The sequence below is a fragment of the Dromiciops gliroides genome, chromosome 3, assembly GCF_019393635.1.
Source record: "Dromiciops gliroides isolate mDroGli1 chromosome 3, mDroGli1.pri, whole genome shotgun sequence".
NCBI lineage: Eukaryota > Metazoa > Chordata > Mammalia > Microbiotheria > Microbiotheriidae > Dromiciops > Dromiciops gliroides.
In genome coordinates this window covers 156,960,805-156,980,680 of record NC_057863.1, presented here as the reverse complement: position 1 = coordinate 156,980,680, position 19,876 = coordinate 156,960,805, and the positions used below count along the sequence as shown (strand labels likewise).

The following is a 19,876-nucleotide window of genomic DNA, read 5'->3' as shown; positions in this document are numbered from 1 at the left end:
CAAATAAGCATAAAAGGCAGAATTTGTACCTAGATCTTCCTGACTCCAAGTCTAGCACTTTGTTTGCTATCTCTATAGTAGGTTGGACATTTCAGTCTTGTGTGACTCTTCATGACTCCACTTGGGGTTTTCTTGGCAAACTGCAGTGGGTTTGCCATTTCCTTCTGCAGCTTATTTTACAGCTGAAGAAACTGAGGCAAAAGTGGTTAAGTGACTTGCTCAGGGTCACACAGCTAATAAGAGTTTTGAGACCAGATTTGCTTCTTAAAGGCTCCAATACAATAACACGAGGGACTTGAAATTTTTTTAATTCTAAGAGCACAAGTTGAAAAGATTCCTAATGAATACCAAAATCAAATAGCATTAATTCCATGTTACCACCCCCCCCCAGGTACTAAATTAATTCCTTCTTTCTGTCTTTATACTCTCTAGATTCCCATATACAGAATTAAATTACTTAAGTAATTTTTAGGACTGATCTCCATATCTGACAGTGGCCCTTGATGGATCTACAGATGAACAGATATCCTTCCCACATCATTTGTACATTAAGGGGAATTTAACTGACTGCCAGTCTGGGTACTAAGAAACCTGATAATTATCGCCTGAGATCATAAGTTTAGAGCCAAATCCAGTCCAAATCCCTCCTTTTACAGGTGTGGAAACTGAGGCTCAAAGAGATTAAATGTTTTTCCAAAGGATACCAAAGGCAGTAAATGGCAGAGTCAGGATTTGAACTCAGGTCCTACAACTTCAAAGCCAATACTCTTTCCACTACACCTCCTGCTTCAATCATTCATTCAAGATACATTTATTAAAATCCAATCAAATGTCATACAATAAGTAGTCTACTGGGGAAGACAGAAATGAAAAATAAGCCATAATATCTGCCCTCAATCTACATCAGTATTTGGTAGTTGGCCAGTCTTTGTTCCAGAACTCTGTGATTCTAAAGGGTAACTGGTTTTCTTTAGCCTAAGATTGAACTCAATGAATGCCTAATTTAGATAGAAGTCAATGCAGTACCTCCGAACTGGTTTGATTCTAATACCTAGCATATTATTGGTTCCCAGGAAGAGTCAGTAAGAAGAAATTATTTTAAAGAAATTTTAGATACATGTAAATACATTAAAGCAGAAGGGGAGTGGGATTTTTCATTGAAACTGTAATATTTTAGCTCATATCGGAATAAGAAAACTATATAACAGAAGGGTTTAGAGAAATGGAGACAAAGCTAGATTCAGAAATATCCATTACCAATTAATTATATGCTCTAGTATGAATACTTTTTTATGCATTGGGTATAATCTTTGCTACAGTTACATTATGCAAATAAAACCCCACCCACTCCTCATAATACTTATGGTCTACCAAATTATTTGCTTCAACAAATTCTACTGAAATGATTAAAGAATCATTTCTCTGCCCAAGACAGAGAAAAACACAGACTCCTTAGGAATATTGCTGCCAATTGTATAGTCTTCTTTTAATTTGTAAATTCAAGTTTCTTAGCCAATTGTCCAAGTCAAGTCTTCAGTTTAGGTCTTTTGGACTAGAATCTTGTATTTCTTTATACTCTGTCCCCATTGATAATTATGCTGCCTCTCAGAAGCACAGATACACACACACAATTAGAATGTGGAGTGGAGGAGAGAGAACAATTTGAATACACAGTCAAATTTTAAGCATTTCAAAAACAGCCTCTCAATTTCCATCAATTTACCTGTCTGGGATCTGTGTTTTAAATTAAGACAGAGAACAACAACTGCAACATTCTCTTTGCTCCTGGCTGGTGTGTATCTTTCTCAGTGGATGAGAGACGCTGTGAAGATGGGAGACGTGGAAGAAGCCAAAGAAAGGGGCTGATTTTAGAGAAATGATAGCACTAACACCACCCATACAGGAACTTATTTGGCCAAATAATCTATACATTATTCATTGCAGACTGGAAAGCTAGAAAAGCACGTGGCCCAATTGATCAGGTGGCATCTTAGCAGCAGGTTCCCATATTGACAACCCATCCAGTAGCAACATTTCAGGGCCCAACAAGAAGAGGAAAATGTTCGGTGTAGATTCTCCACATCTTTCAAGATTATTGGAAGGGAAAGGAAGAGTACACTTTTCATCCACTTGTGTATGGGCTCCATTTGCATGTCAGTTACATAGTCATAGACTTAGAGCCAGACAGGACCTTAGAGATTATCCAGTCCAATCCCCAACTTTTACAGATGAACAAGCAGCTAACTGGCATGCCCATGGTCACACAGCTAATAAGCAAGCATCTAAACAGAAGTCTTCCTGACTACCAAGGCTAACACTATCTATAAAAGTTTGCACAAAGATTGCCATCCCTGTCTTACAATCCCACAGGGAACTGTGTCTATTTATTTCACTTTGGAGGTAGGAAACCTGGACTCAAATGACAGTTCAAGCAAGTAAGCTCTCAGCTTCAGTTTCCTTATCTGCAAAATGAAGATAACATCACTTATACTACAGCTACACCTTACAGGGTTGTCATTTAGGAAGTACTCTGCTAAATCTAAAAATATTGCATTAATATAGGCTACCTAAAAGAAGTCAATCTCCCTCCCCCCAGTACTACATGGCATCTGATCTATGTTACCTTATATCTCTTTTTATAGATGTACATTCTCCTTTATGTTTTCTCCCCCCCTTAGAATCTAAGCCCATTGAGGCAGAGGCTGTTTTCGCTTTTTCTTTGTATTCCCAGAGCTTAATTCAGTTTAAGTGTTTAATAAACACTTGTTGATTGATTGGAATCTGAAGATCCAGGTTCAAGTCCTTGCTGGGTCACTAGTGCATGATCAATTTATTTATTTATTTATTTATTTTTAATTTTTTAATTTTTTGCGGGGCAATGGGGGTTAAGTGACTTGCCCAAGGCCACACAGCTAGTAAGTGTCTGAGGCCGGATTTGAACTCAGGTACTCCTGAATCCAGGGCCGGTGCTTTATCCACTGTGCTACCTAGCTGCCCCAGTGCATGATCAATTTAAGCTCTGGGGCAAATCACTTAATTTTTTTTAAGTCTCAAAGTCCTTATCTGTAAAATGTGAGCAAATGAGACTCTATAGATTTAAGAGAATTATCATATGGGATATCCTTTGTTTTTTTTTGTTTTTTTGTTTTTTTGTTTTTAGTGAGGCAGTTGGGGTTAAGTGACTTGCCCAGGGTCACACAGCTAGCAAGTGTCAAGTGTCTGAGGCCGGATTTGAACTCAGGTACTCCTGACTCCAAGGCCAGTGCTCTATCCACTGCGCCATCTAGCTGCCCCATGGGATATCCTTTGTAAGCCACAAAGTGTTTTACAGCTCCTTACTGTTATTATTATTATTATTAAGACAATTGGGGTTAAGTGACTTGCCCAGGGTCACACAGCTAGTAAGTGTCAAGTGTCTGAGGCTGAATTTGAACTCAGGTCCTCCTGACTCCAGAGCCAGTGCTCTATCCACTGTGCCACTAGCTGCCCCCCTTACTCTTATTATTGAAAGAAGGATTGTTGTATGGCAAAGAGCTTGGCTTTAGAAACAGGAAGACCTGGGTTCAATCTCATCCGTGACACTTCTCTAGCTCTGTGGCCAAGAGCAAGCCATTTAGCTTGAAGAAGCACAGAATGGTGGGAAGAGTTCTGGACGTGGAGCCAAAGGACTTAGGTTTGAAACTCTGTCTTGCCATTTTGCTGACTGGGTGGTCTTGGGCAAATCACTTCACATGTCAACATCATCAAATGAGAAGGTTGAACTAAATAATTTAGGGAATTTTTTCCAGCTCCAAATCTATAAAGCCATTAACCTCTCTGAGATCCAGTTTCGTCATCTGTAAAAAATTATGATGGGAACTGTAAACCCTACATCATAAGGTAGCTATCAGGCTCAAAAGAGCTAAAATATGTTTTTAACACCCCCCCCACCAAACTATAATTTTTAGGTACTCTGTTAATTATCATTATAATGCCTTATTTAATTATTATTATTATTATTATTATTTGGTAATTGTTATATCTGTATATATAATTGGTATTGATATATGTCATTTGTATATATGATTGTTAATTATTATTGTTGTTATAATGTTATATATGCCAGTCACAACAAGAAATAGTAACTGAAATCCATAGATAATCTATAAGAATTCATTGTATCCAATAGCTTCAGTCTTATCACACCTCTTATCTTCACTGCCTCAAGAAAAAGAAAAAAGAACAAAGACGGAAATAGGAAATTCAGTTCCCAAACAGATACATTTCAACTTCTCTGGCATTCTAATTCTTCATGATTAGTTCATACAAACTAGAATTAGTCTCAGTGTATGCAGAAGAAAATGGACAAAACAATAGTATTGCTTATTAATAGGCAAGTTTGCTATGCAACATGTTCCCTGAAATGGGCTGACCTGATCTCATTCAAGCAACAGGAAGGAGCAGTTAGGAATCAGAATCATCTAGAAATGAATCCATTTCTGAAAGAGTTAACTCAACTTTTCATATCAACAATACACTTATCCGCAATTCACCTAAAAGTGAATCTGCACCTTCTAACACCATTTGTACAGTGGGTATGATACATGATGGGTTTACTGAGGGAATTAACTTGAGAAGCAAACAGCTGTTCTATTTTAATTTAAATATGACACCTGACTACATTCCATACAAAGCTTGACTCCAGCCCCAATACTTCCAGCTGTAGTAAAACCTGTCACAATCAAAGGATGAGAAGGCTGTGAAGCTCTTCTACTGGCCAAAAGATACAGTACTTCACAGGATAATTAAACCATTACCTCATTTGTGTTAGGACACCTGCAACAAAATGGCTTCAGAGAAACAGACTCACAGATGGCTGCAATAGGTTTAAGTCCACAAAAAACAAAAGTTCATGGGCTTATTAGTTATTTGGAAAAAATGTTGGAACACCATGTATACTTCCCCAGGCAAGTGAATTACCTAATTAGCTGCAAATGATTACTTGTATTCTAGTTTTCAGGTGACTGCATATTCTACTATTTCCCACCTCCAGTTCCCTCTCAGAGGGAGGAACAGAATGCACCAGTGGAAAGAGCACAGGATTTGTAGTTCAGATGACGTTAGTTCAAATTCTGACTTTGTACTTGCTACCTATCTAACCTTGGGCAGTTTTCTGCATCACATTTTCCCCATCTGTAAATGGAACTGGATTAGATGACCTCAAATGTCCTTTCCAGCTCTAAAATGATGATAAAAAAAAATCTGATTAGCAAATGTAACATGATGCTCTAAACTCTGGGAAAGCATTTAGTTTTTCTTTGTTTAAAGTCAAGATGGCAAGTATTGAATTATTATTATCTCAATCAAAACATTAACATATAAATGCACCAATTATACCATTCCAATAATTCTACAACCATTTATTAAGTACCCACTATAATACAAGGATACTAGAAACTGAAATGAAGAAGAAAAAACCCACAACAGTCTCGACCCTTAATCTTGAAAAAGGCAGAAATTTTTTCATTCTATATTTTCATAGAGTTTAGAGCTGAATCTTAGAAGTAATTTAGTCAAACTCCTCAAACTGAGGCCCAAGAAATTTAAGATTCATCCAAAGTCACCCAGATAGTAAGTAGCAAAGCCATAATTGAATGTCCTTTGACATTAAATCCACTGCTTTTTCCAATATTATTTTCAAGAGAGAGAGTCTGAAAAAATCTGTTGCCTGGATCAAAATGCATGCACACATAAACACTCCCTTATACATTTTTAATGCTACGTGAAGAATTTTAACCTGTACACTTCCTGGTGCCCCAGAAAAAACTAAACTAAGGTCAAATCAAGTTCAAGTTGCTCTTCTTTTCTCCATGAGGGCAGAAGAGAGACTTCATCTAACTAGAGGGGGAGTAAAAACCCTGAATCTGATTCCAATCTTCAAAAGACTCTGGTACAGAGAAATTAACAAACAAGATCAATATCACAAATACATGCTTCAAACTAACTCAACCAACTAACCAAATACAATTTTTCAAAACCTTCTCCATTGGACACCACACTTTTATTTCATATTTATCTCACCAAATTCAATGCTTTTAAAAGTTAACTGATGGCTCTAGATTTGAAAATGTTAAACTAAACAGGTAAATCTAATCAATTTTTCTCATAGTGGCATGCCTTTTAAATACCCTTTCACTAACTCAAAAAGAAAGTAACTATTTGTACCAATCCATTGATTTCATTCATTTTTACTAATAATAGGGAAGCAGGCATAAGGGGAAGGAGAAGAATGTTAAAAGAATTGGGTTAATCCAAGATTTTCATGGACTGATAAGATTTTGCTATATGCTATGATTTTAATGGCTGCTAAAGTTAAGGGAAAACAAGGAAAGAAATTGTTAAACACAGTCCTTGGTGACAACTAGAGCTCATAGTTCATAGCTAGAAGGGGCACTTAAGGGTCCATCTGGTAAAGTAACTTTATTTTATAGAGAAACAAAGTGAGGCCCAAGAAGGGTAAAAGGTAGGATTTCTGAGAGTATGTAAAATATACATATATGACCAGAAATTTCACTAAGATACTAATTTATATGAGCTAATAAATTGTTTCCTTCATTCCTTGTCTTTTAGTAAGCCTTCCTATAATCCCTATTCAGTATGAACGAAAATATATTCAAGTTTAGCATGCACATAAAAGAAAATAAGATTAATGTCAATAGGATAATAGTTATTTACCACATATTCCCTTCATCCCCTTAACAAGCTTCTTGCTCTCCCCCCACTCCCCACCCAAGAGTTATACATAATCCAGGTTAGGAATCCCTACATTAAATTTAGCTACTTCCCTTTAAGTCTAGCATCTACCAAGTAATTCAGATTGGCTTTCTCTGTGGGCTTTGAAGGGGTTTTCCCTCTTGAGCCAAAGATGGCAATGAAAGGACTGTCTTTGAAAGGTTTTCCTTCATTCAAACTACCTGTTGGTGTCCAGTCGTTTTTTCAGTCATGTCTGACTCTCTGTCACCCCTTTTCAGGGTTTTCTTGGCAAAGATTCTGGAGTGGCTTGCTATTTCCTTCTCCAGCTTGTTTTACAGATGAGGAAAGTGAGGTAAAAGGGATTAAGTGACTTGCCCAGAAGTTATCAGGCCCTAGTAAGTGTCTGAGGTCACATTTGAACCCAGGTCCTCTGGACTCCAGGCCCAGCATTCTATCCACTGCACTACCTAGCTGCCCATCATTCAAACTAGATGGTACTAGAGAGTAAAGCAACCCATCTCCCAGGCAGCTCTTCCTTCACACAGCATAGGATGCTGCTTTCTCAAATCAATTGTCCAGGACGAAAACTTTTCACCAATCAGATCGTCTCCCTACATCAACCTTTAGTCAGCTGGTCACAGTGTTCAGATCCCTTCAGCTTCTCAGTTCCATCTGCTTTTTTGTATTCTGGTTTCTGATACCTGCTTCTCTAAGCACTTGCCTTCCCTCTATCTTCTCAAGCTGGCTTATCATCTTTCTTAATTCCTCAACTCATGCTTCCTTATGCATAGCAAATCACCTCTTAGATTGAGAAACCCCAAATTCATACTTTATGAAAATTATTATGAAAATAATTCATAAAATTGACCCATAATCCCCAAACAGCTTTCCTCCCCCAGTTTCCCAGCAATAAACTTCCAAGTCCTAAAAACAATCACTTTTATATTCTAGGAGAGCCTCTCCTCTCAATTTCTGCAATACACAAGCATTTAATTATATTCTGTCTTGTATTTTTGTCATTGTTCCCTATGCATTGATTTTTGTCTCTCTAATGAGATTATATGCTTATGAAGCCAGAAACCAGTGTGTCATCCTTTTTTTTTTTTATCTCCCAGAGAGCCCATACATTAGTAGACAATCTGCTAGTGAACGAATAAGTACTTAAGTGACCTCCATGTAATACACACATGAAGAAAAGAGAATAGCTTTTTCAAAATGCTAGGTGCCCAACACAAGAAAACTTCCATAAACTTTAGAGATGTTTGGCCACATTCATAGTGGATGAGTAGTTCATTTTTGAAGGCATACTTGTGACCCTTATCTACTGTTTCTCTAGTTCCAGACATGCTTTGGTTTAGAGGTTCCTCCCAACTCTGAGATTCTATGATTGTAGGTTATTTTTTTTGTTTTGTTTTGTTTTAGCAAGGCAATTGGGGTTAAGTGACTTGCCCAAGGTCACACAGCTAGTAAGTGTCTGAGGCCGGATTTGAACTCAGGTACTCCTGACTCCAGGGCCGGTGCTCTATCCACTGTGCCACCTAGCTGCCCCGATTGTAGGTTATTAAAAAAAGAAATTCTGGCACTTGCCTAGGAGTCAAGACAACTCACATTCAAGTCTAGCCTCTGACCTTTACTAGCAGTATGCCCCTATGCAAGTCACTGAACCCATCATTGCCCAAGACAGCCTTCTAAAATAAGGGTTCTTAACCCAGAGTCCAGGAACTTGTTTTAAAAATATTTTGATAACTGCATTTCAATATAATTGGTTTCTTTTGTAATCCTATATATTTTATGCCTTTAAAAATGTTATTCTGAGATCATGTCCAGTTGGAACCCCCAGTTGCTCCAACTGATCCTCATGAGATATGGACTCAAAACCTTCACTATCTTGGCTGTTCTTTGAATGTTCTCCAACTTATCAATTTTCTTCTTAAATTGTGGTTCCCCAAAACAGATGTTTCCAGATGTGGTATGAACAAGATAAAATATGGTGGGAGTATTACCCCCTAATTCTTGGCCCCCTCTTAATCCAGTCCAAGTTTTTAGGAGCATTGGGGATTGTGGGGTGGGGCTTCCCCATAACACGACTGACTCATACTGAGCTTGCAGGCCACTAAAATCATCAGATCTTTTCCAGATTGCTGTTTAATAATACCTCCCCCCCAATCTTGTACTTGTGAAGTTATCCCCACTATAGGGTATCCCATTCAGTTTTTAGTTTGCTATTTTCCTTTTTGCCTTATCTTCATCTCACTTTTCCAAACTTACCTTCTATGGACTGGCCAAAAGGTTTCCTTTTATTAGTTACTTGATCATCTCCCCAGTTAATCCCCTTAAATTGAGGTGGCACCAGGGTTTCTCTGTAGTCTCAGCTCTCTTATTTTTACATTAAAAAATATTCATTAAAAATTACCAGGTTTCTGGTTAGTTAAGTACCAGTTAAACAGGATTTTACTGTACCCTATTCATAAAAATAGCTGCATAACATGTTTCCTCTGGGGTCACTGACGGATCAGTTAATCTTAAACATCGATGTCAAATATAAGTATATGGTTAACATAGCTCTACTCAAGGCAAAATACTGCCGAACTGCTAATTTTACATCCCCTACTACTACAGTGACTGTTAAAAAGAGAGATAAAGGAAGTAAGATTTAACAAAACCTTCCTGTGGAAAATAACTAAAGGTATTATAAAAGAGAATAATCTAGCCTGGTTTTTTTAAGGTGGACGCTTATAGATAGGTGTCAGCATGATTTCGAGGTTTAGATTATTAATTTGTCTCTTCTGTCATCCTCATGGCCACTTTATCCAGATTACACAACCCAAACTCAAGAGAGACAGCTTTATACCAGAAAAACAACTGGAAAAAAAATGGAAAAAAACTCTTCCATTAATTGGAACACCGATTTTTTTAGCATTCTCTTTCAGTATGAAAATCTCTTTCAGAACACTCAAAATAGATTCAAAGATGTTTGTGATGTAGAACCTGAACAAGGGAGAACCCGAGACGATGATCTTAAAATGTTTAAATTTTCTCATTTTAATTTAATTTAAATTAAGAAATGTTTAAGAAAACAAAAACAAAACCCTCAATTGTTGGTTGGTGGTTTTTCAGTTGTGCCCAAGTCTTCATGACCCCATTTGGGGTTTTTCTGGCCATGGTACTGGAGTGGTTTGCCATTTCCTTCTTCAGCTCATTTTACAGATGAAGAAACAGAGAAAGAGTTAAGTGACTTGCCTAGGATACACAGTGAGTAGAGTTCTAGAGGCCAGATTAGAACTTGGAAGATGAGTCTTTCTCACTCTAGGCCCAGTGCTCTATTCACTGCCTCCCAAATATGACACAACATAGGTAATGCTAATTTTTGCTTTTCTAAGTCAATTTGCAGCCTATAATGATCCATTTCTATTTGAGTTCGATGCCACTGATGATGAGGAAAAGTGAAGGAAATGGAATGGGTAAAGAGAAGGCTGATGGTAACATAAGGAGAGACTTGGGGGGGGGGGTGTTCCTTCTCTGTAAGTTCCCATTCTCCTTCTTTGTACATTCATTTCCATTCACTTTTCCTAATGTATCATATTTAGTGTGGGATCTAATCTTCTGGTTCTGCCCCCTCCCCCAACTTCACATTATTTAATAAATGGCTGGGAATTTTTAAAGGGTTTTTCAACCTTTCTACTTCACATAGTAAAATTCTTTCACATGACTGCTATGATGGGAAATGTTAGCCATTCTGAGGCATCCATGTCCCCACTCCTGTTTTCACAAGCCTTAGTCAGTAGTAAATATTTACCCAGCATGCCGGATCAGGCTTAAGGAGAAAAGTGATAAACTCAATGTGCCTGCTGCTGGAATTAAGGGGGAGGAGGGGAAGCAATTGGCTCTATTTAAAATGCACTGATAAAAAGACAATAAAATGTCAATTGTGTAGAACAGAGTTCAGAAAACTTGCAAAGTTTAGTGAAGAGCCCTTTATTGGAAGTTTTTATTACCCAAAAATTCATAGTTGTTATAAAACACCTCCTCTACTGCCCACTTATCTTCTCAGGCACAGTTCCCTCTAAATCTAAAGTATCTTCATACATTTCTAAATGAAATCACCTTGTGGGTTCAACAATTAAGTCTAAAATGATGCTAGGTGGAAGAAAACAAGTCACATACTTAACTGAGATGCTATACACAATTCTCCAACCCTGACAAATATTCCTAGTATTAGTGCACATCAAAACTGAGATGTGCAAATGCTGTCCACATGTAAGAGTACATTAATAGTTTCAGATGAACTAAGATCTCAAGTCCTTTGTTTTCCTTTCTATCTAGTATTCAGCTGAAAGACTGACAGAGAAAGTACTAAATGGCTACAATTCTTGCAGATTTTTTTAATATAACATTGTAAAAGTGCAGTTAATATGTATCATCTTGCTTCCTCAGATGAAAAGAAGCCTTGGCAAATATAATTCTTCCATGTAATAGTTTCCCCTCTTTTATAGATAAGACAAAAGCAATCTCTTGTCAATTTCTCATCTATACCTCAAGATGATTCTATATTTTTACCCATTCTTTGCAGTCTCATTTCTTTCCTTTCCTTTTTTTTTTTTTTGCATTCCTTTTCTTCCCATCTCATGTACAGCATGACCTTTCTCCATTGAGCATTCCTTGTCTCTCTTACCTTCAATATTTCCTTTCTACTGACAGAAACATGCCTTGGTTTCTCTAATCCTGACAGCCACTTAAAAACTTCAAATCTTCCCTTGACCCTGATATTACTTCAAGTAAATATCCTACCACTCTTCTCTCCTTTAGTGCTAAAATTCTAGAAATAGTCTGATTCTATTTCCTCACCATCCACTTAACCTACTGTGACTTGGCTTCAATTTCCCACTACTCTACTGAAATTGTTCTCTACAAGATCATCAAGGAGCTCTTAATTTCCAGATCCAATAACCTTTTCACAGTCCTCATCCTCCTTGAACAGTTACAGTGTAAGACATTGTTGAAAACCCTCTCTCCACTTAGTGATACTCTTTTCTTCCTTGGTTTCTTTGATACTGCTATCTCCTTTTACCTCTCTTACTGATCTTTTTTTTTGGGGGGGGGTCACCTTCCTCTGCATGCCTCCTATGTACCCCAAGGTTTTATCCTTGGCCCTTATCTCTTCTTCCCCTACATTCTTATCTTCATCACCCTTTTTATTCATTCCCTTGGCTTTACTTACCACTTCTATGCCACAAAGCCTCCTAGATTCCCAGGCTTCCTTCAAGTCTCAACTCAAATGTCCTGCTTTCTGAAGGTCTTTCTTGTCTGTTCTCCCCAATCCACTTTACCCACTGCCTTCTTTCTGAGGTTACTTTCCATTATTTAAACAGTATACATCTTATATGTATGTAGTTGTAATTAGGTGAATGTTTTCTGCCCCATTAGAATGTAAGACTCTGAGAAAGAGACTTTGTTATTGCCTTTGTCGATACTCAGAGCTTAACACAACATCTAGCACACAGTAAGCACTTAATCATTGCTTATTGGCTGCTTTCTGATGGCAGATGAAGCCTCACCCTACATATACGGCCCTGAGTTCCAGGACTACATTTCAATATTGGCTACTGGACATTTCCACATGCTTGTAAACCAATGACACTTCAAGCTCAATGCCTCTAATTAATCTTAATCACCTTCTCCCCCAATTCTGCCATATTTCCAAATTTGCCATTCTGTTCATTCTTTTAACGTCCTGTATGTTGAAATCATAACTGACTTTTCTCTCCCAGTCACTTCTGATTCTACCCCCACATTAGTACCCACCACCCTTATTCAGACCCTCACTGCAAGAGCCTCTGAACAAGTCGGTCTGCTTCTATCTCCCCCCTTTCCATATCCTTCACATAACTGCCAAAAGCAAACCTCCTAGTTTCCAAGTCTTTTATGTCACTCCCCTACTTCAATACTCAACAATACCATGAATCATTCTCCTCTCTGGCCTCGGAATCCTCATCTAAAAAATGAGGGCTCTGGCCTAAATCATAGGCCAAATGTGCAGCCAGCCACATATGGACTTTAATACTCACAGGTATGGCTAGAACTCAAGTAAAACATTAATGGGAAATATTTAATGAAATAAATTAGAATACAATAAAACAGGGGCAGCTAGGTGGTACAGTGGATAGAGCACCGGCCCTGGAGTCAGGAGTACCTGAGTTCAAATCCAGCCTCAGACACATAACACTTACTAGCTGTGTGACCCTGGGCAAGTCACTTAACCCTAATTGCCTCACTTAAAAAAATACAATAAAACAAAGATAATGATAATATATGGTTTTCTATGTCAATATGCACCAACAGGGATCCTCACATAAGGTAAGGATTAGTGGCTGTATTTCTATTTGAGTTTGACACTGCTGGACTAGAAGATCTTCAAATCCCTTATATTGTAGGTGTTATAGCTTTGATTTAAAACCACATTTCATGATTTTCATCATACCACACTTGACTTTGTTAAGGAGCACATATGGGTAGGCAAGAAGTTAATAAGAAAAGTTTAATTACAGTTTTGTTCACTATTAAAAAACAATGTCTCTATCTGCCCATTCAAATTTAGAACATACTTACCAAAGTATCTAGAGTATACTTCCAAAGAAACCCTCATTATTTTCAACTGTCTTTCAAGTAAGGCTTTGTCTCCAAGTTTATTCCAAGATAAGTACTCTTCCAGAAAATACTGGGACTAATTAGATCACACTGTACAAGCTTGAACCAGGGGAGGAGCAGGCAGATTTGATGACCACAGTGGGTTGGCAGAGACTGGGTCACTTATGCACTGAAGGGTAGAAACCCTGGGAAGTGACAGTCATGTTGCCCAAGGAGGTAGCAAAGCAACCACCTGGCCCTGTGGAGAGCCTACTGAAAAGCCAGGAGATCATCATAGCTTTAAAAAGGGGGACAGGGGAGGAAGGGATGGATGGTTCAGTTAGCTTGATGGGGATAGAAGCAGGATTATCCACTGAGTTAAAAACCTTTTTTTTTTTTTTAAAGGATTTCAGTGGGGCAGCTAGATGGCACAGTGGATAGAGCACTGGCCCTGGAGTCAGGAGTACCTGAGTTTAAATCCGGTCTCAGACACTTAACACTTACTGGCTGTGTGACCCTGGGCAAGTCACAACCCCAATTGCCCCCCCCCACACACACACACCCCCAAAAAAAGGATTTCAGGTTTTAGGAAAAAGACTTTTGCTAAGCTGTCAAGGATTTCAGTTGTAGTAAAGAATACCCACTAACAAAAACACCTGAATTCCTTGGCTGGCATTTAAGCCACACCACAATCTGGCTCTCATCTACCTTTCCAATTTCATTTCAGTCTTCATGACATCAACATTCCAGTTAACTCTATCTCCCTCCCTCTTTGCATACACACACACACACACACACACACACATGAACACGCGCACATGCACCCACACACACATGCACACTGGATTCTCTATGCCTGAAATGTTTCCTTTTGTCTCTTTGAATCTTTATCTTCCTTCAAAGCTCATCTTAGGTACAACCTCCTCTCCAATACCTCCTTGATTCCCCCATCCCCACCATATTTGTTAATACTCTCTCCAATTTTCTGTGGACTACATTTACTTGTACAGTTATTATACCACCCCAGGAGAAATTAAATTCCTTGAGATGAAGAAATGTCTGTCTCTCTGTCTCTGTCTCTCTCCCCCTCCCTCCCTCCCTCCCTTTCCCCTTCCCTCTCTCTCTGTGCCCCTTCCCTGCTTTTCCCCCTCTCTCCCCTTCCCTCCCTTTTGCCCTCTTCCCCCCCACCCCACCACACCCCCCAGCAGCGGCACCCTGTCTGGTACATAATAGACACTTACTAAGTGTTGAATTGAACTGAACTCTAGTTGTAAATAGAACAAAATGCATCTGCTAATTTTCTATTCTGGGAACAATATAGAGTTCAATGCCACTAAAGGCGCGGGAGTGCTGGAGTTAGCTCCTAATCCTCATAAGAGCCTTAAATTTTCAGGGGAGCATTTACATCTCAAATACTACAAATCAGGGCTTGATTTATTATATTGTTGATTATCTAGACACAATAAAGTGATATAGGATGTTAATATTACAGATTAAACTTAAAAGTGAGTCTTAAGTACTCTCCCCTCCACCTCCCAGCCAATTTTTAAACGTTTACTAGCTGATTCCTGACTAAAGGTGATCTCACAAAACCTAAGGGCAAGGTATCTACTGATGTCTTCATTGCATACACATGTCATGAAGTGACTAAAAAGAAGAATCTAGAGGACCTTGTCAAGTTTGCAGAACTTTCTAAGAAGCGTTCAGAGAGGTCAGGGAAAGAGAACTCCACATATGAAGAGATGCCAAAGGCTGACAAGGTATGATATGAGATATGATATGATATGATATGATATGATATGATATGATATGATATGATATGATATGATATGATATGATATGATATGATAAAGAAATGATGGACTATGGACCAAGAAGAAGAATCCCAATGCCCTGAAATGGCTATCATCAAACTCTTTCATGTTGTGTTTAGAATGCTATCCCAAAATCAAGTCTAGTGAAATGAATGGATGGATGGATGGATGGATGGGTGGATTGATAAATGGATAAATGGATGGATAAAGACCACTTAAATAAAATTGAGAAGTAACTTTATTATAACAATAAGGTGACTAAACTGAAGAACAGAAAGAATTTAAAACTGAAAGGGAAATCTCATGAAGGCAAAGTGTGAAGCAAAAGCTGCTCAGAAAAAAAAAAGGTAAGGGTGGAAGATAAGACTGAGAAAGATGAAGTAGGAGAGAATAAAGATGACAACTGAAATTGTACCATTTTGTGTCTCCAAGTAATGCCACAGATTAGAGGAAACATCATTAAATGAAACACTTATTTGTGATGGCTTCACATGTCCTCAGTAGCTTTAATTGGACTATGAAAATGTTGTAGCTTCTCAAAGCCATTCTAGAGGTGAAGTGGCCAAAAGTATCCTGGAGCAAAGTGAAACTATATCAAGGTTGTACCTATTTTCAAACATTTTAAAAGTGAAAAGGCATTATCATTTTCTCATTCTGTGCACCAGATTGTTTGTACATAGTTATTTGCAGGTTGTCTCCTCCTTTAAAGGGCAGGAACTGTCTTTTACCTTTCTTTATATCTCCAGTACTTAGTACACTGCCTGGAACACATAAGGCATTTAATAAATGCTTAATGACTGACTAAGATGGAAAGCTATCTGTTCAAGCTGTCTAGACCTTGTTGAATGGGAAGCATGGACTGGGAAAGCCAGATATAGAAATCTGAGGTAAGAACTGATTGACTCATCCTAATGCAGAGCATGTTCTCAATATTGAATGGATTAATAAGGAAGGAAAGAGAGAAATTACAGGTTCTGAAAATGCTAAACAAATAAAATCCATTCAAATCATTTTATAAAATGCAAGTTTCCCACAAAGACAGGTTTTTGGACAGAATAAAATAACTAATAAGTAGTTTTTAATATTTATAGATCTTTATCACTCTCATTCTCCCTCTCCGTTAATTTCTGTCTTTATGCATAAAATATCAGTATGCCCTGACAAGGGAATGATACCATTACCATGTAACATCTCCAAAGATGTCATGCCTGTCTTTTTTTTTTTGTGAACTTAACAACCAGCAAAAAAATGTCCTTTCCTATTTCTAAAAGTGTGACCCAGAGCTATGGGAAATAGCACAGATAAAAGGCAGCTGCAAATGAATATTATTAAAGAAAGTAGAGGTGGCACAGTGGATAGAGCACAGGCCCTGGAGTCAGGAGGACCTGAGTTTAAATCCGGCCTCAGACACTTAACACTTACTAGCTGTGTGACCCTGGGCAAGTCACTTAACCCCAAATGCCTAAAAAAAAAAAGGTACTACTCTAGTCAAGTAAACTATTCAAGATAGCAACTGAACTATTTTCGTGGGGATTTTTTGTTTGTTTGTTTTAGTGAGGCAATTGGGGTTAAGTGACTTGCCCAGGGTCACACAGCTAGTAAGTGTTAAGTGTCTGAGGCCGAATTTGAACTCAGGTCCTCCTGACTCCAGGGCCAGTGCTCTATCCACTGCGCCACCTAGCTGCCCTGGGATTTTTTTTTTTAATTGAAAAGTATTTACAAATCATAGATTCTACAGCTATCAAGGAGCTTAGGCATCACCTAGTCCAAGCAACTCATGAGCCAGAATGAAATATGTTGTAGCATAGCTATTATCAGATGGATACTTACCTGATCATTCTATAAAATATTTCTAAGCAATCATTATTATGAGTGAGAGCCTTGAACCAGTGAGAAACTGAAGAGATTACCAAATGTAAGAAATTAATTTCCAAGTATACCCTTTCCTCCAGAAATACAAAATTCAACAATCTCTTCTTAGTCTCTCCACACATACCCATAATGGATGTGTTCTCAACCACTTCAAATTCTAACACAGAACTCCTATGTTAAAGATGGTAGTTAACTCTAATTCTTCTTACTAGACATAATTCATACTACTACTAGTACTGCTACTACGACTTGTTTTATTATGAGAGAAGTGTTTTTATACTGGTTTTGACACCATAATTAAAGTATGAGAGAGGGAAATCAGATGAATGAGTTAGTTCTATAAGTAGGAAATTGGTGAACAAAGGAAGGATATTAAATTGGTGGTCAGTGCTTTAGGACATCAGAAATCCCCAACCCATAAATTTTTGTCTTAGTTTTCTTTGGATTTTCTGAGACAAATTTCTGTGTATAAGTAACCCCCTAGCAAGTCTGATAACAAAAGCAAGAGAAAGAAAAAACACCTTAACAGATCTGAACTAAATTCTCCAATAAAATTTCCCTAAGAATCCCACATACTTTAGGATTTAAAGTTACTCTTGGAAGAAATTCAAGGGAATATATAAGCGTTGCTTATCAATCTTTTATCCCAAGTTGGCTGTTTCCACATTATTGCTATCTCTACACAGTGCCATCTATATAAGTACTTGGCCTCTTCAGCTCCAAATTCTTTAGATCTTAATCTCCAAAGTCTATGTTCCAATAATGGGGGAAAAAGAATCAGCAGATGGCAAAACAGAACCATTCAAACAAATTGTTAATGGTCTTCGGATATTGCCATAATTAAGGCAATGAGGTTAAATTGGCTCACCAGAGTTTACTATGTATTTCAGCACAGTGCCGGATGGTAACAAAGTAGTTTAGTTTCTAAGCCAGACCCATAATCTTACTTCATGAGTCACTTCTGCATGAACCCAAGATTTCAGTTTGAGGCATGCAGAGAAATGGGACAATAACGCCTTTGAGTCTTAGGTTCCTTCATCTGTAAAATAAAAGCATTGACTTAGATGATGTCTAACGAACTCTGCAGTTCTTAAAGACTATGAGTCTATCATCTTGGGATGCTTCTTGAGGGTTTCATACTGCAACAAATCTTAGCTTATCTAAGAAGGGATCTTCGATCAGAGGACTATAGATCAAGGGCTAGGAAGAACTTTAAAGATCTATCATTTTGAAATTATGATAAGCACATATATTATATAGATGGAAAGTCTAATACACAGAATATACTTTTATTTGGCTGATCCTGCAAATTTTCTGTAAGGAAAGATTTTAATTTTGTCTCCTTGGATCTTTTTGATAAGTGCTGACAGTCCCAGATGCCAGGTTCTCTATGAGAATATCTACTTATCTATTCCGGATAGGTTAAACTACTTAACCTCCGAGATACTAAATCCACTTCTCTTATGGGCATCGAGTTTAAGAAAAAAAAGCATCGTTTTCTGTCATATTAGTTGATTTAAGATTCAAACATTACATTAACATTTTGTAGTTTACTGACAATAAAAGGAACCTTTATCCAAATGCTACTTGGACAATCGTTGTTAAATATGGGGGGGAAAAGAGATTTTTTCCTTTGAGCTAGGACTGTTCCTATGTCCTTAATTCAAAACACCATGCTGTGTATGGAATTGCAGGAGTCTCAGATCAGTCAGTGCATGATGCTGAGCACCATATGGGCATGGATAAAGAGGAATTTTTAATTGTGGAGATAACCTTCTGGAATTTCCTCAACTGTACTTAATTCAATGGAAACACCTTGAGTTATTCAAAATAACAAAGCTATATTCCTTTTTGTTTTATTTTTAGAACGTTTGGCCTTAAGCACACACTCACACACAAAGTCTTGGCATATGGTTTGAGACTGTCACTAGATTCAATATGTTCTCTCTGATTTTTGGCACCGGATTAATGCATTATACTACTAAAGTACATTCTAATGGGTTCTTAGGATCTATTACAGATGACTGTGTGTTTGAGTACAATATATGCCAAATATTAGCAAGTTATAAAATAAAATATCATCCCACCGAATGAGACTGATCATACACTTAGAAAGCAATGGGCAGCTGCTCCTGCACACACAGAAAGAGAATTTATAATCTTCTATGGAACTATTTAAACCCTCCTAGGGCTCAGCCCCAAGGAATAAGGTACAGCTGGGTTTTTTAAAGTAACTTTTTCGTTTATGTGCTGAATGTAAACCAAATTTGTTTAGTTCTTGGGGAAGCAGAGTGTGCAAATTGAGCATATTGATGAGAGGCAGAATGGTTTAGTGGCTAGAGGGCCATCCTGGGAGTCCTAGGCCCAGCTTAAGTCTCTTAAATTCTCAGTGCTCCAGGCAATGAATGCTTAAGACCAGAAGATTCCAAACCACTACAAATCAGCACTGGGGGAGAAATGGGAGTTCCCAACAAGGATAAAATCACAGCAGGTCCATTTACCACCTACCTCCACCCCCTTTAAAAAAGAGAAGCATACTCACAGGCCAGCACTTATCTACCCATCCTGAACCAAAAGCCAAAACACGAACAACCTACAAAACTACAAAAAGAGCTGATTGTAATCAAAATGGGGAGGGGGAGGGGCGCTTGCTTTGCTTCACTGAAGTTCTTCCTCCTACCTTATTTAAGGAATTTAAATGTGTGGTTTCTGCAAATAACAGTGGTTCCCCTATAATCCAGCAAACTATAGCAGACAATAATGGCTAATTTTGAATCAAATCTGTTTATTGATTTGGTATAGGGAACTTCTGATGAAGAACTACATGGGCAGAC

The 19,876-nt window shown here is 38.0% G+C and overlaps 1 protein-coding gene across 3 annotated transcripts in view; it reads right to left on the bottom strand.

Moving 5' to 3' along the window:
• Nucleotides 1–19,876, bottom strand: part of FARP1 (FERM, ARH/RhoGEF and pleckstrin domain protein 1) — a 339,566-nt gene that overhangs the window by 180,978 nt on the left and 138,712 nt on the right. The window lies entirely within an intron of this gene.